We start from the raw sequence: 12873 nt of genomic DNA, 5'->3' as shown, positions 1-12873 counted from the left end.
AATATGCTGCAGCTCAAAAACATGATCATAAAATACACAACAAAAGTAACATAAAACAATCATGAAAGTACTAATTTTTTGCACTATAATCCAAACTTCAGAAGGTGGACTTGCCATTGGGAGAACCGAGCGGGCCAGTGGGTTGGCTGCGAAATGGGCCGAATGGGCCACGTTAAGCTAATATGAGCCTCCACGTTATGCAGAACGGACAACAAAAAGGTGCAGCGGATAGCGGCCAGTTGCTATGTAAAAATCACGGGCCAATTTCTATTCCCAGTCCAGACCTTGTTGTAGGACGAGTTGTAAATGCCTTTTGGCTGCTATTTTGCTAAAAGCATTGCATAAATGTATAAATTGCATTGTATAAATAAGGCACAGAATGAGGATGAAGGATTATTGCTATGGACTGTATTAACACACTGAAAAAAAGCTAAATGCCCGAAAGGGGTGACTTTTGCTCCATTGTACCCAACTACAGATAGCATGTAGTGGCCCCCAAAAGAAGTAGAAACTTAAAGACACTTACAGTACATAAAATGTCTGAATGATTGAAATTATGAAACAACAAATGTAATGCTCAGAATTAAGATAAACATTAATTTAGACACTTTCTGGTCGTTAAACATAGGGGCATGTGCATGGTATGTGATGGACCACTGCACACCTGGGCAGTGTTGGGTAGCAACAGATAGCATATAATCAGGATTATGTAAAATCAAAATTACAAATAACAAGTATTGTAATTGGATTAAAATGTGCATAATCATATTTCTTTTTGTGGATTGCATGATTACATTTTTAATTGCATTAGCAGTCAACTAACTGCAATAAGTGCTTACTGTACTAATTATGCTCCTAAATTTTCAAGCGACTGAGCCAGAGCCTAAAATATGTCTGATAGACACACAGTGCGGTCCCATTTCGCATTTGACCACATACAGAAAGAACTTTACTTTTAAAAAGACATGGGGGAAATAACTGAGCAACAGAATGTTTGCCCTACCAAAATTATATCCATTGAAAAAGACTCCACATCCAATCTGAAGAATCTTAATGCACGTTTGCATTCCTTTATAGTCACTTTTGCTAAATGTACATCTTTACAACATATCTAAAAGCATTCACTCATTATTCATTTTAAAGCTGGAAAAATAAAGAAATAAATGCAAATCCCCCACAGGATGGCAAAATTAACAAGGGGGACCCCACCGGTCAGACCAAAAGAGAATCTATTGCCCAAAAGCATCCCAAAGAATTCTGTTTCTACTTGAGTGTGCACATACTTTTAGGATGTTGTCAAAACATTTGTCCAAATGTGCCTCACACACACACACACACACACACACACACACACACACACACACACACACACACACACACACACACACACAGTTTGTCTGAAGAAATCTCCCCCACCTGTTTGTCAAAGTCATTTCAGACTCATGCTCCACTTCTCTTAACTATATCTTTATTTTATGGTACAGCCTTGCTGTTTATGAGGATATTTAAAGGACAAATATGCTCAGCACATGGCAGCTCTTATGTAGAAGTACTGTATATTGCGTGGTAAATTTTTAGCACATCCATATAAATCATACCTTTTATAATAATAGAATTCCGACAAATGTTTCTCGTGAAAACTAACACAAGGAAATAATAAAACTAATAATATTAATAATTACCTTACATTGCATATAATACACTATATCTGCTTACATGTTAATCTGTAAACCCACTGACCACATTTATGACCAAGATTTTGTGTTGTGTTTAAAAAAGTTGATGTATTTACCACAGAGTAGTCAATTATAAATGATCACATAGAGCACAATTGTGCCTGCCCACTATTTTTCCAATACATGTTGTACCTTATAGATTTCCTTAATGAATGAGTTGTAAGCCATGAACTACAGTGGCCCAGACGTATGCAACACAACAAAATTTACAAAGCCAACAAATGTTCACAACACAAAGAATCAAGCCACAACACAAATAAGTTCCCCTTCTGTCACTCACTCGACGTTATGTCGATGTAGTGACACTAGGGGTATCTCTTGAGAGCTTCGGTTACCTCTTATCTTTGAGAAAAGGCCAATGAGAATTTGCGAACAGAATTTGCATGCTCCTCCCCCGGACATATGAGTATAAAAAGAGGGAAGCGTGCATCTGTTCAGACAGATTTTGTCTTCGGTGAGCTAAGTAAAAACCCACTGCTGTTCCACTGACCTCTAAAAGAGCATACGGTTTTTGAGATACGGCGCATTTCAGCGGCTTTTCTCTTCTTCTGCATACCAGTGCACACTACGCCCCTATGGAGGACCAGGAGTGCCACTTAAAAATAAAATGAAGATTCAATATATCAGTTTAATAATTCAAACATAAAAATGTATATAAATAAATCACTTTTAAATGGACAAATTAATAGACATTTTTAAAGTTGTTTATTTAATTCGTGTTTTTAAATGTATTGCAATAAAACCATAAAACAACAAATAAATAAAAACATTTTAAATGTATAAATAAATAGACACATTTAACATTGTTTATTTAATTCATGTTTTAAAACGTAGATTAATAAAACAATAAAAAGTACTTTAATAAATCATTTTAAAGGCACATGTTAAATCGCTTTTTTTAAAGCATTTGGCAAACCATTTCTCTATCTATTTGCCAAATGCTTTTCTTTGTCGGTTTGCCAAATGCTTTTCTTTATCCATTTGTCAATCGAGTTAAAAAAAATGCCATTGGACAGTACACACGTGGGAGCAACCAATCACCTTTCGCCTGTCTCCCGCTTGTAAAAGTAACACGCACTGTCATTGGACAGTTAGAGAGACCAAGACTTTGTCCCGCTTAATTTGCTTCTTTGGCGCCATTTTAACGTCTTGCATGTTTAATACACAATAATTACGTTCAAGTAGGACCATGGCAGATATCGCCAATATTCTCAGAAAACTCGCTAATGATGTGGATGGTTTAACTTCTCACTCCAATGTCCCAGACCGAACAGCAACTCCATCTGGAACTCAAGGACATAACGAAAACGCAGTGGACGGTAAGAAAAGTTGCTTTTCTTCAATTTTGTTGTTCGTCTCTTCGTCTCTATGCGAATGTGTTTGTTCCCATATGATTTATGCCATTATTATGACATATAATTTGTGATGTTATAAATAATATGACCCATTTAAACGAGGCATTTGTCGCGTAGCTTACGTATGGTGTATTGTTTTAGTCAGACACCCGCCCCATCCTGGCCTAACGTTAGTCTCTCACAGACGAATCTACTTTGTCACTTTATTTTTTGCCTAATAGCCTTCGCTTACATCCAGTTAAAAATATATCGCCAATACGCGACCTCGAGGTCTTGCTTTCTAGGCACATGATCGTCTCTCTTTGGTGTCTTGGGGCCGAGAGTAGCCACAGTTGATGTCTTTGACTCTTGACGTTAACGTAACTTACCGCAGCTGATTTGTTCTTCATTTGTTTCGATGCTGCGCTGTGCATTAAAATATCCAAAATCACTGCATAAAGCCGCTCTTTAACCAAGGTATGGTGATTTTTGTCAGATCATGTCGCAGTTATAAATCAGGATTTTAGCAGATCAAACACATAAAGCAATGAGCATTAATGAAAATCAGTTTTGCACACTAGATTTGAAGTAGCTGTTACGTGTTTTGCCCAACATGACCTCAGTCGCCATCAAACTGACGAACAATCGTCTCTGCAGGTGATATTTGCTTGCACAGTACCTGATTGAGCCACCTATACTGATACACTGATATAGGAGATGGGGAGTAACGTTAGTTTCAGACACAGCTGTAGTCTCACAAATTCCTGTGGGATATCTATGTAGGTCTATTAAGGTCTAACAGTTATAACGTACTACAATTTTGTCATGTGTTTTTTCAACGTTATATTTCAAAATAAAAAAAGCATGCACATTAAACAAAGCATTTTTAAAATGTCATTGTTATGGGTTAAGTTTACATTGACATTGTTTTCAAATTTACAGTTGAAGTAAATAGACTTTTCGCAAGCTATGGAGCAGAAGCCAGCAGGAGACCTTTAAGTCGTCGTAGTCGTTCTGCATGACATCGCAGTAGCTTCACAAGAGTTTTCTGCTGCTTAAGTAGCATAACACAAAGTGTTGCACCAACTAAATTTGAAAGGGAGGAACTGGAAGCTGCAGGACTAGGAGAGAAAAAAGTTAAATTTCTTGGTGGGTATCATGTACGTTTTTGTTTATAAACAAAAGTTGTTAAACAAAAGTTTTGCTTCTAAAATTTTTTGCTTTATATTTTCTTTTTTACAGGTGATGAAAATAATGCAGAAGATTTCAAAGACTACATTCTAACTACATATCCAAAACTTGGTAACTGTGGGGGATTTGAGATTTTAAAAACATCAGGTATGACCCGATCTAGGAATCTGGTGGTGTTGCCTTCCCCAAACACAGGATACACAATTAAGACTCTAAAAGAAAATATGGCACATGCTCTCATCTACATACGTCCTATGCAAAAAGACATAGAACTGTCCAGTTCTGTAAGTTTTTTTTTACTACAGTAAATTACTTCAATTAATGTGTGCTTATTACATTTTAGACAATTGAAAGGAGTAGTTCACTTTTAAAAAAAACTTTTGCTGATAATTTGCTCACCCCCATGTCATCCAAGATGTCCATGTCTTCCTTTCTTCAGTAGAAAAAAAATTAAGATTTTTGATGAAAACATTCCAGGATTTTTCTCCATATAATGGACTTCAATGGGGTCAGTGCAGCTTTAAAGTGCTTTAAACGACACCAGACGATGAATAAGGGTAATAACGGTCATTTGGACCTTGAACCGTTTGGACCCCATTGAAGTCCATTATATGGATAAAAATCCTGGAATGTTTTCATCAAAAATCTTAATTTCTTTTCGACTGAAGAAAGAAAGACATGGACATCTTGGATGACATGGGAGTATGTAAATTATCAGCAAAAGTTTTTTTAAAAGTGAACTAATCCTTGAAGTTGTTATCTAAAATTCTGAGCTTTTGAATTTTTTAAGGTTGTCTGTAAATCTCCCATGCTTGGGCCAATGGAGAGATGTCTTACCTGTGAAAAAAAGTTCAATTTCAATGAACTTAAGGTTCACATTGAGAGCTGCAGGTATGGATAACATTGACTGGTCGATTTAATATTCAGTTTTTATTAGGTAAACAAATTTTAATTTCATGTTTTTGAAGGACTGAATGTTCCAATCACCTGCTACCAACATTAGAGAATGAACACCTAAAAGCACATTCTTCAGACAGTGATTCATTCATCAACCAGTCACCCCCTGAGGAAAATACTGACCAACTATTCATCGATTTAACAGAGGAAAAAACAGACATGGTAAACTTCAAGTTTGCATTGCTAAGAGCTTTTCTTACCATCAAACATTTTCTTCTGCCATAAATTCAGTTTGTAGGTTCACAATATTAGCATTTCAAAACACTTCTTATTTTTTCTAAACTTTTTGTATATAATGTTATAATCAAACTGAAGAAGAGAGTGGTCTTGTGCATCATCCACATTTATGTGGTCCAGGTTTTATGGTAGATGCTTTTAGGAGTGTCTTTAATATTTCTAAATTTCCTATCTCATAATTTTGTCAGGAATCTTTAAGTGAATGGCGAGGATGCGTGAGGAGCAGGATGAGGAATATAATCAGTCTTTGATAGCAGATCAAGCCAAAGTATGTAGGGTAAACTTTATAACAGACATCCCCTGATGACATTGTGTTATCTTTCTGTCTGCATTACAATGCAGTGTCTGAATTTGTAATTTGTTTCAGGAAATTCAGAATATAAATAGTGAAGAATCTGAGAATAGACGCAGAAAGGTAAGTCTAAGTAAAGGAAATCAGGATGTTGCTGCCTTTTTAAGACATATTACATATTTATTTGTAATAACTTATGTGTATTTACATAGTAGATGCTTAGCAGATAACCTAAAGGAAATTACAAGCTGAATAATTCTACAAAAGCATCATCATAGAGAAAATAGTCTTTGGATATTTATTAAAAGATCATGTAGGCATTGAGAGAAAGGGAGTAATTAAAAGTCCTGGTAATTGATTTTATTACGTGTTGTTACAGTGCTACAAGGCACACCTAGACCACAGAAATTGGGAGAGACTAAATTTATATAAATGTAGACAGGATGGTGAAGATCTTGTAGCGCCTCTGTAAATTGATATCTGTTCTTTCAAAGTTATGTGGGCAGTTGCCAGTTTGTTACTATAAAAAAGATTGTTGTATTTAGTTTTGTTATAACAATTTGATTCAGAAACTTACCTACATTATTTTCGGCTATAGATGAGAGACGAGCGTGAATGGTGAGTTTACCTGAAGTTGCTCATGGTGTGCCACTAAAAGTAAAATATCCGAGTGGCTTAATGAGGACAAGGAAATTTATTTTAAGGGAATCAATTAAGGTAGGTTAGGTTTTTTTTTTTTTTTTTATAGTTTGTTTTTTTGGCGTCTAAAGTGTTTAAGTGTGAAATAATCAAAATGTATAGGCACTGTTTGACTTTGTTGGAGAGGTGGAGGATGCTACAGAATGGTTCCATATTCAGGAAGCCTTATCACCACCACTTAGAAATGACCTATGTGGAACCATTTTTGAAAGAAATATCAGAGGGCCAACCACACTTTTTGTCCAGTGGATTTCCTTCGAAGATGCAGAGGTAGATTTACAAAATGTTATACTTTTTTTTTTTTTTTCTTAGCTTGTCATTTACTGTTTTATGTAATTCATCAGTTTATGCAGACCATTCTTACACCTGATGACAATGACAACCATGATAAAGATGATTATAATTCTTCTGGGACTGTCAGCCGATTGGATCAACCTAGCACCTCTAATGAACATCTGACATCGTTCTCCCCTCGATCAGAGCAGGAAAAGACTGTCCAGAAGTGAGAATTAAAGTGTTATAGTTTCAGTTAACGCATAGTCATCTCTATACCTGTATCCCATTTGATATACTATGTCATCATTTATCATTTGCATTCATAATATTCTTTTCTAGGACCGACCTCCAAACAATACTGAGTCGCCTTTCAGCCAAGATAGATGATGATAGTCCCACTAGTAATCAGATCAATGTTGTAAGGGATTACAAAGGCAATACCCACAACATACTGAGAAGCACTGTTCAGGCTTTTAGTCGGCGAAGATTTAACCTCGGAGCAAGATTGGATGTCGTTTTTGTTGATGATACAAAAGAAGCAGAGGGGGCTGTGGACGGTGGTGGTCCAACTAGAGAGTACCTCAGACTGCTCCTTAAGGCTGTCCAACAGTCTAGCATATTTGCGGGCTCTGAAAATAGTAAGAGGTTGCGGCTTGACAGTGAAGGTAAGCATTTAAACCAAAGGTCTTATTTAAAATTATTTCATAACATTAAGTCATTGTAGTTAATTAAAATATTTTGGTAATTAAATTTTCTTTACAGCTTTGCATAAAGGTCTCTACAGGCAGATATCTCAAATGATATCAGTTTGTATAATTCATGGAGGAATGGGGCCACATTTCTTTTCAGAAAAGCTCTTTCTCCAGGTTTGTGGTAAACCCAGCAGTCCTGCTACCTTGGATGAAGTAGATGATGAGACCTTTAAAGAAATGCTTTGCAAAGTAAGTATTTTTTAAAAATTGTAAGTTATGCAGCAATAGTACCCCTATTAATACAGTGTTTTTGTATTGTAGCTGTAGCATAACTGTTTGTATTTTTATTATTTTTTTTTTTTAGATAAAAGAAGCTGAAACTGTTCCAGAAGCCAAAGCTGCCATTGAAATGGCAGAAGATTGCCTGTCCATAATTGGAGCCTTTAGATCCATTAGTACTCTTAAGCAGCGGGACATGCTGGTACAGTCAGCTGTGGAGTATTATGTTGATGGGAGATGCAATGTTGCACTGCAACAGTACGTAGTATCAAAAACATTCTTGTTTGTTGAAATAGTTTTCATACCTTGTTCTTTGTAAATTCTACATGTTTTTTTACAGATTTGTTGATGGTTTTAACATCCTTGGACTTCTTCAAGAAATGCAGACACACACAGATCTGTTTCACATCATATTTGTTGAAGACAAAAAAAACCTGAGATCTTCAGACCTGGCATCACTTTTTGAAGCAAACCTTTCAGATCATGACAGCTATAAGAGAGAGCTAGAGACCAGGACCTTGTGCTTCTGGAGAGACTGGATCATTGATGTTGAAGGTATTTACAAATATTTTTTTACATTTTACAAATGTAGTGGAGTAGAAAGTATAATAATGATTGCAAAAAAGTAACAGTGAAAGTCTGCACTATTTATTCTACTTAAGTAAAGTACGGATATGTGAAAAATGTACTTAAGTAAATCATTCCACCACTGATGGTGAATGAATGTTTACATAATTTATTTACAGTTATTTTTATATATACAATTATCTAAAGGTGAAAAATACCCACCTTGTACTTGTTTGTAATGGCACTAACAGTACAGTTGTTAGACTGAATATCTACATGTGTTACAGATGAAGAATGTGCACCACTGACATTGGAGAATGTGCTGGAGTTTGCTTCAGGGTTTCAGTCATTCCACCCCATGGCTTTCTGTAGCAGCCCCAAATCGAATTTCTGCACGACGCACCAGAGAAAATATTTCCAGAGGCAAACACATGTAACATTGTTTTAAAATTACCCATCCATTATAATTACGAGTCTTTCAAAACAAACATGAGCAATGGCATACTTTGGGCACCAACATTTGGTGTAGCGTAGTGCAACACATGAGCATTAAAGGGATGTACAAAGGGGCCCTAGGTTGATTTTACTCCGGACCATCCATTTAAAGATATTGTTAAACCATAAATTAAATTTACCCCATCATTTACTCATCTTCATTCCATCCTAGTTGTACAACATCTTCATTTCCTCAGCCAAACACTAGTGGAGAAACATTTAACAAAATCCTAGCATTTCATATTGAATTGTGATCAACAGTGTCATTACAAAGCTATGAACAGAATTGTATTTATTATTACTCCATTTGTTTCATAAGGGTTGAGTTTTAAATACATTGTTGTTTGAAAATACTATGGTTGTTTTTTTGACAATGAAATGTTACAGTTGTTAGGCCATTTTATCATTCAGGGATGTTTTATTTAACAACATGAAATGTTACAGTTTTGCTGTTTTATTGCTCAGTGACAATGCACTAGAACCAGTCAAGTTCATACTACAGGATTTTTTCATTGCTAAAAGCAGTAGCAAAAAACAATTGTAAACATTAACACCAAATAAATAATTGATGCATGACAGTTAAAGGCTTTTTGCGACTTTCACCGTATCCCCCAGAGTTAGATAAGTCCATACATACCCTTCTCATCTCTGTGCATGGTGTAACTCTGTCTGACGCGCACACCGCTAGCTTAGCACAAAGACTGGAGGTAAACGGCTCCAGCTAGCATACTGCTCCCAATAAGTGACAAAATAACACCAACATTTTCTTATTTACATGTTGTGATTTACAATAACAAGGTCACATGAGACACAGCTATCTTCTAACCGTATACATACTGGGAACTAGATTCTCAGAAGGTGAAGCACTGCTACTTGGGTGGAGTGATTATGATTATGCCTTCTGAGAATATAGTTCCCAGTATGTATACGGTTAGAAGATGGCTGTGTCTCATGTGACCTTGTTATTTGTACACACTGTGACTTTACAAATCACAACATGTAAATAGGAAAATGTTGGTGTTATTTTGTCACTTATTGGGAGCAGTATGCTAGCTGGAGCCATTTACATCCAGTCTTTGTGCTAAGCTAGGCTAGCGGTGGGTGCGTCAGACAGAGTTACGGCACGCACGGAGATGAGAAGGGTATGTATGGACTTATCTAACTCTGGGGGATACGGTGAATAAGCTAAAGTCCCAAAAAGTGGGTGTGTTAATTTAATGTTGTCATACTAACATTGTTAATTCAAACTTTTAATGAATAGTTTAAAATGTAGTTAACAGCATGTTATGCATAAAAAATGAAATTAAATGCTTTTTCTGATATTACTGTGTCTGTGATTTCTGATCAACAATACGATAGGTCTGTCTTATATGCATATTCAAAATCTATGCCTAAAGTTTTTTAAACCTTTAAAAGTAGACTATGATTCACCAAGCATTTGTTTAACAGCAAGAACTGTTTCCATGTAGACAGATAATGCTTCCGAGAAAGGTACATCCGGGTTTGGTAGTGTTGCCAGCTCTTCTTCGGTCAAGCTTTGAGGCAGATCCAACTCAGGAACATGAACACCTTCTGCTTGTTGCCCTTGAATATCTTCCCTGACTTCATCATCAATGTCAATCTACAACAGTAACAATATGAATAAATCATTTAGAAAACTTAATTAAAAACAGTAATTAAATTAATTGATCAGTACTTAAGTTTAAATATTTACTCTTTAGATTTTCCATTGTATCAGACAATTTATCGGTGAAGAAATAAATGAAAAAATGGGCTCTGCTTCCAGCAGAGTAATTTTCTAAACCACTGTATAATTACCCAATTTGAGCCTTCCTTCTCATGATTTGACCAAAGCTGCAGAGGAGTTCTGTTGCCTGCAGATCTTAGACTGTGACTATTCCAGGCACTCCGAAATTCTTGCAGATGCCTCTGAATTTGTGGCATGTAAGACCAGTGCAAGGCAAACAAGTCCACATCCTGGTCTGGATTATGCCATCCTTCATCTTCCAACCGACGAAAGGTGGTGTAGAAGAGGTCTGTTACTTGTTCAAAGACATCTCTCCACAACCGCTCAATTCTTAAATAAAAAACAAACTTCAATTTAAAGCAGTTCAGTAAAGGAAAACGCTATTCATTTGGCTACAAGGTAACAGGCCTACCTCTGGTTGTGCACACTTCTTCCTGTGATGTGTGAATGTCTGTTTGTTCCTCTGGTTCTTACCATGAAGTGGGCAACCATTACATTCCCCCCCCCCTTGTCAGAACGCACTCTAGAGGGAACACCATATATTTGTTCAGCAGACAGGAAGCATTGCAGGACTGTTTGAGCCTTGTTGTTTGTAGCAAATTTTAGGTACACCACAAGCCGGGAATAGCCGTCAATTCCCCCATGGATAATAATTTTCCATCTGCAAATTAAAGCATTTAAAGTTACTCATCTAAGAATTCAACATGTATTAAAAAATAGCATGCCCTACAAAAGAACACAAATACTATGCAATGGCTCCAACATTGAACATGTTTTATGTCCAATAGTACAAGAAAGGTACAAGAAAGGCTTTGAGCAATGACTCAAATAGACCACATATTCATGCTTCAATGAAAGCATAACATGAAATAATTACATATAACAAGTAGGGCAAGATCAAACATGCAGACTTTTTTGCATGTTTTCTTGCAATTTACAAGGAAAATTATGTATGATTTCAGATCTATCAGAATATAAGACTGTTACACCATAATTGGTAGCTAAAAATCTAATAAAAAATGTTGACCGATGTAAATTTTATTTTGTAGACGTGTTAAATTATATTATTATATAACAGATTATACTTAGGTCTGTAAGTGCAGATTCTGTGTGACCCTAGTCCTAGACATTAGCAACAGTATTCATTAACTTTACCAAATAAATACTTAACACCAACCGAATAAGTTTATGATTCCCATCAATATGCCACACACTGTTGGGAGCTGGTACACTGTAACGCCGGCGTCGGACCGTCCTAAGACGTAACCTGCGCAGTTCCATTCCTTCAGAATCTACTCGTCTTAATGATGCTAAAACCCTGTGTCCTGCAACAGATTATAACAATAATATTCATGTTAGATCTTGCTTTTATTAAGAGAAACTGCACATTTTGGATGCCTTTTTAAGCATATTTTACATGATTTAAATCAGACTGAAACGAACCAACTGGCGCATTGTTATTTCTTGCATAGATTCGGCTGTGTTCAAGTACATCAGATACTTACAGATGCTGTGAAATTAGACTGTATTTAAAACATACAGTATATGACTCACACATTGAGTAACTGTGTTCAATTTGTGCTGGTTTGATTTAATCTTCCCAGTAAAGTGAAACATAACATACCAAATTGGCTAGTGATTTGACGTCCACTGTGATTTTTTTACCCACATTTGCCTGCCCAAACACAATAGAAAATGTAATAGTTTTATTGGTAATATATATCGGAAACTATAATGGTACCTACTGGTATGTGATGGATACTATTGGTGGGATATTATCTGGCAGATGGGGACTAATAAAACGCCATTAAATCATATTTATAGGATAATATATGAATAAAGCCCAAATCATACAAAAAGGAATATTGTAATGGTTTAAATGGAAAAAGCTAATGGTAGGGATGCATCAATTTCAGCTGCCGACATTTTTGGGCCAAAAATGGCATTGTTTAACCAAAATTAAAAAAGGCCGAAAATATCTGTTAATTTCAAACCTGGATAAGATATTAGATTTTTAAAATGTTGATATTTGCTACATTTCCTACTTTGTACACAAAGTTGCCTGGATCTTATGTGTCCCAAGATCATCTTGTAGCCAGCATTGGGGTATCTGTGGTGTATTTCCGCCGTTATTCTATCCAACTCCTCATTCGTAATGGAGGTGTACAAGTCACGTTTCCTAAAAACAGAGTATGATTTAATTATAGTAAGGTATTACACAAAAGTCTTACAAAATACAATTATATTATAATATTGTAACAAATTCCGACTTCACTGCCCTTGTTACATGTTACATGTGTTTTCCCTGTAAAGACAATTCTAAACAAATCTTAACACATTATAAACGTTAGAAATGTATTGCTTAAACCAA

The 12873-nt window shown here is 35.9% G+C and overlaps 1 protein-coding gene and 1 long non-coding RNA gene across 4 annotated transcripts in view; both read left to right on the top strand.

Moving 5' to 3' along the window:
• LOC127637737 (astrotactin-2-like) overlaps positions 1-12873 on the top strand; it is a 749824-nt gene that overhangs the window by 302949 nt on the left and 434002 nt on the right. The window lies entirely within an intron of this gene.
• Positions 5244-5875, top strand: LOC127637947 (uncharacterized). The gene is made up of 3 exons (XR_007969824.1): positions 5244-5380; positions 5644-5723; positions 5823-5875. It is a non-coding gene; the product is annotated as an uncharacterized LOC127637947 (long non-coding RNA).

The sequence above is a fragment of the Xyrauchen texanus genome, chromosome 4 (assembly GCF_025860055.1).
Source record: "Xyrauchen texanus isolate HMW12.3.18 chromosome 4, RBS_HiC_50CHRs, whole genome shotgun sequence".
NCBI lineage: Eukaryota > Metazoa > Chordata > Actinopteri > Cypriniformes > Catostomidae > Xyrauchen > Xyrauchen texanus.
This window is presented reverse-complemented; position numbering and strand designations above follow the sequence as displayed.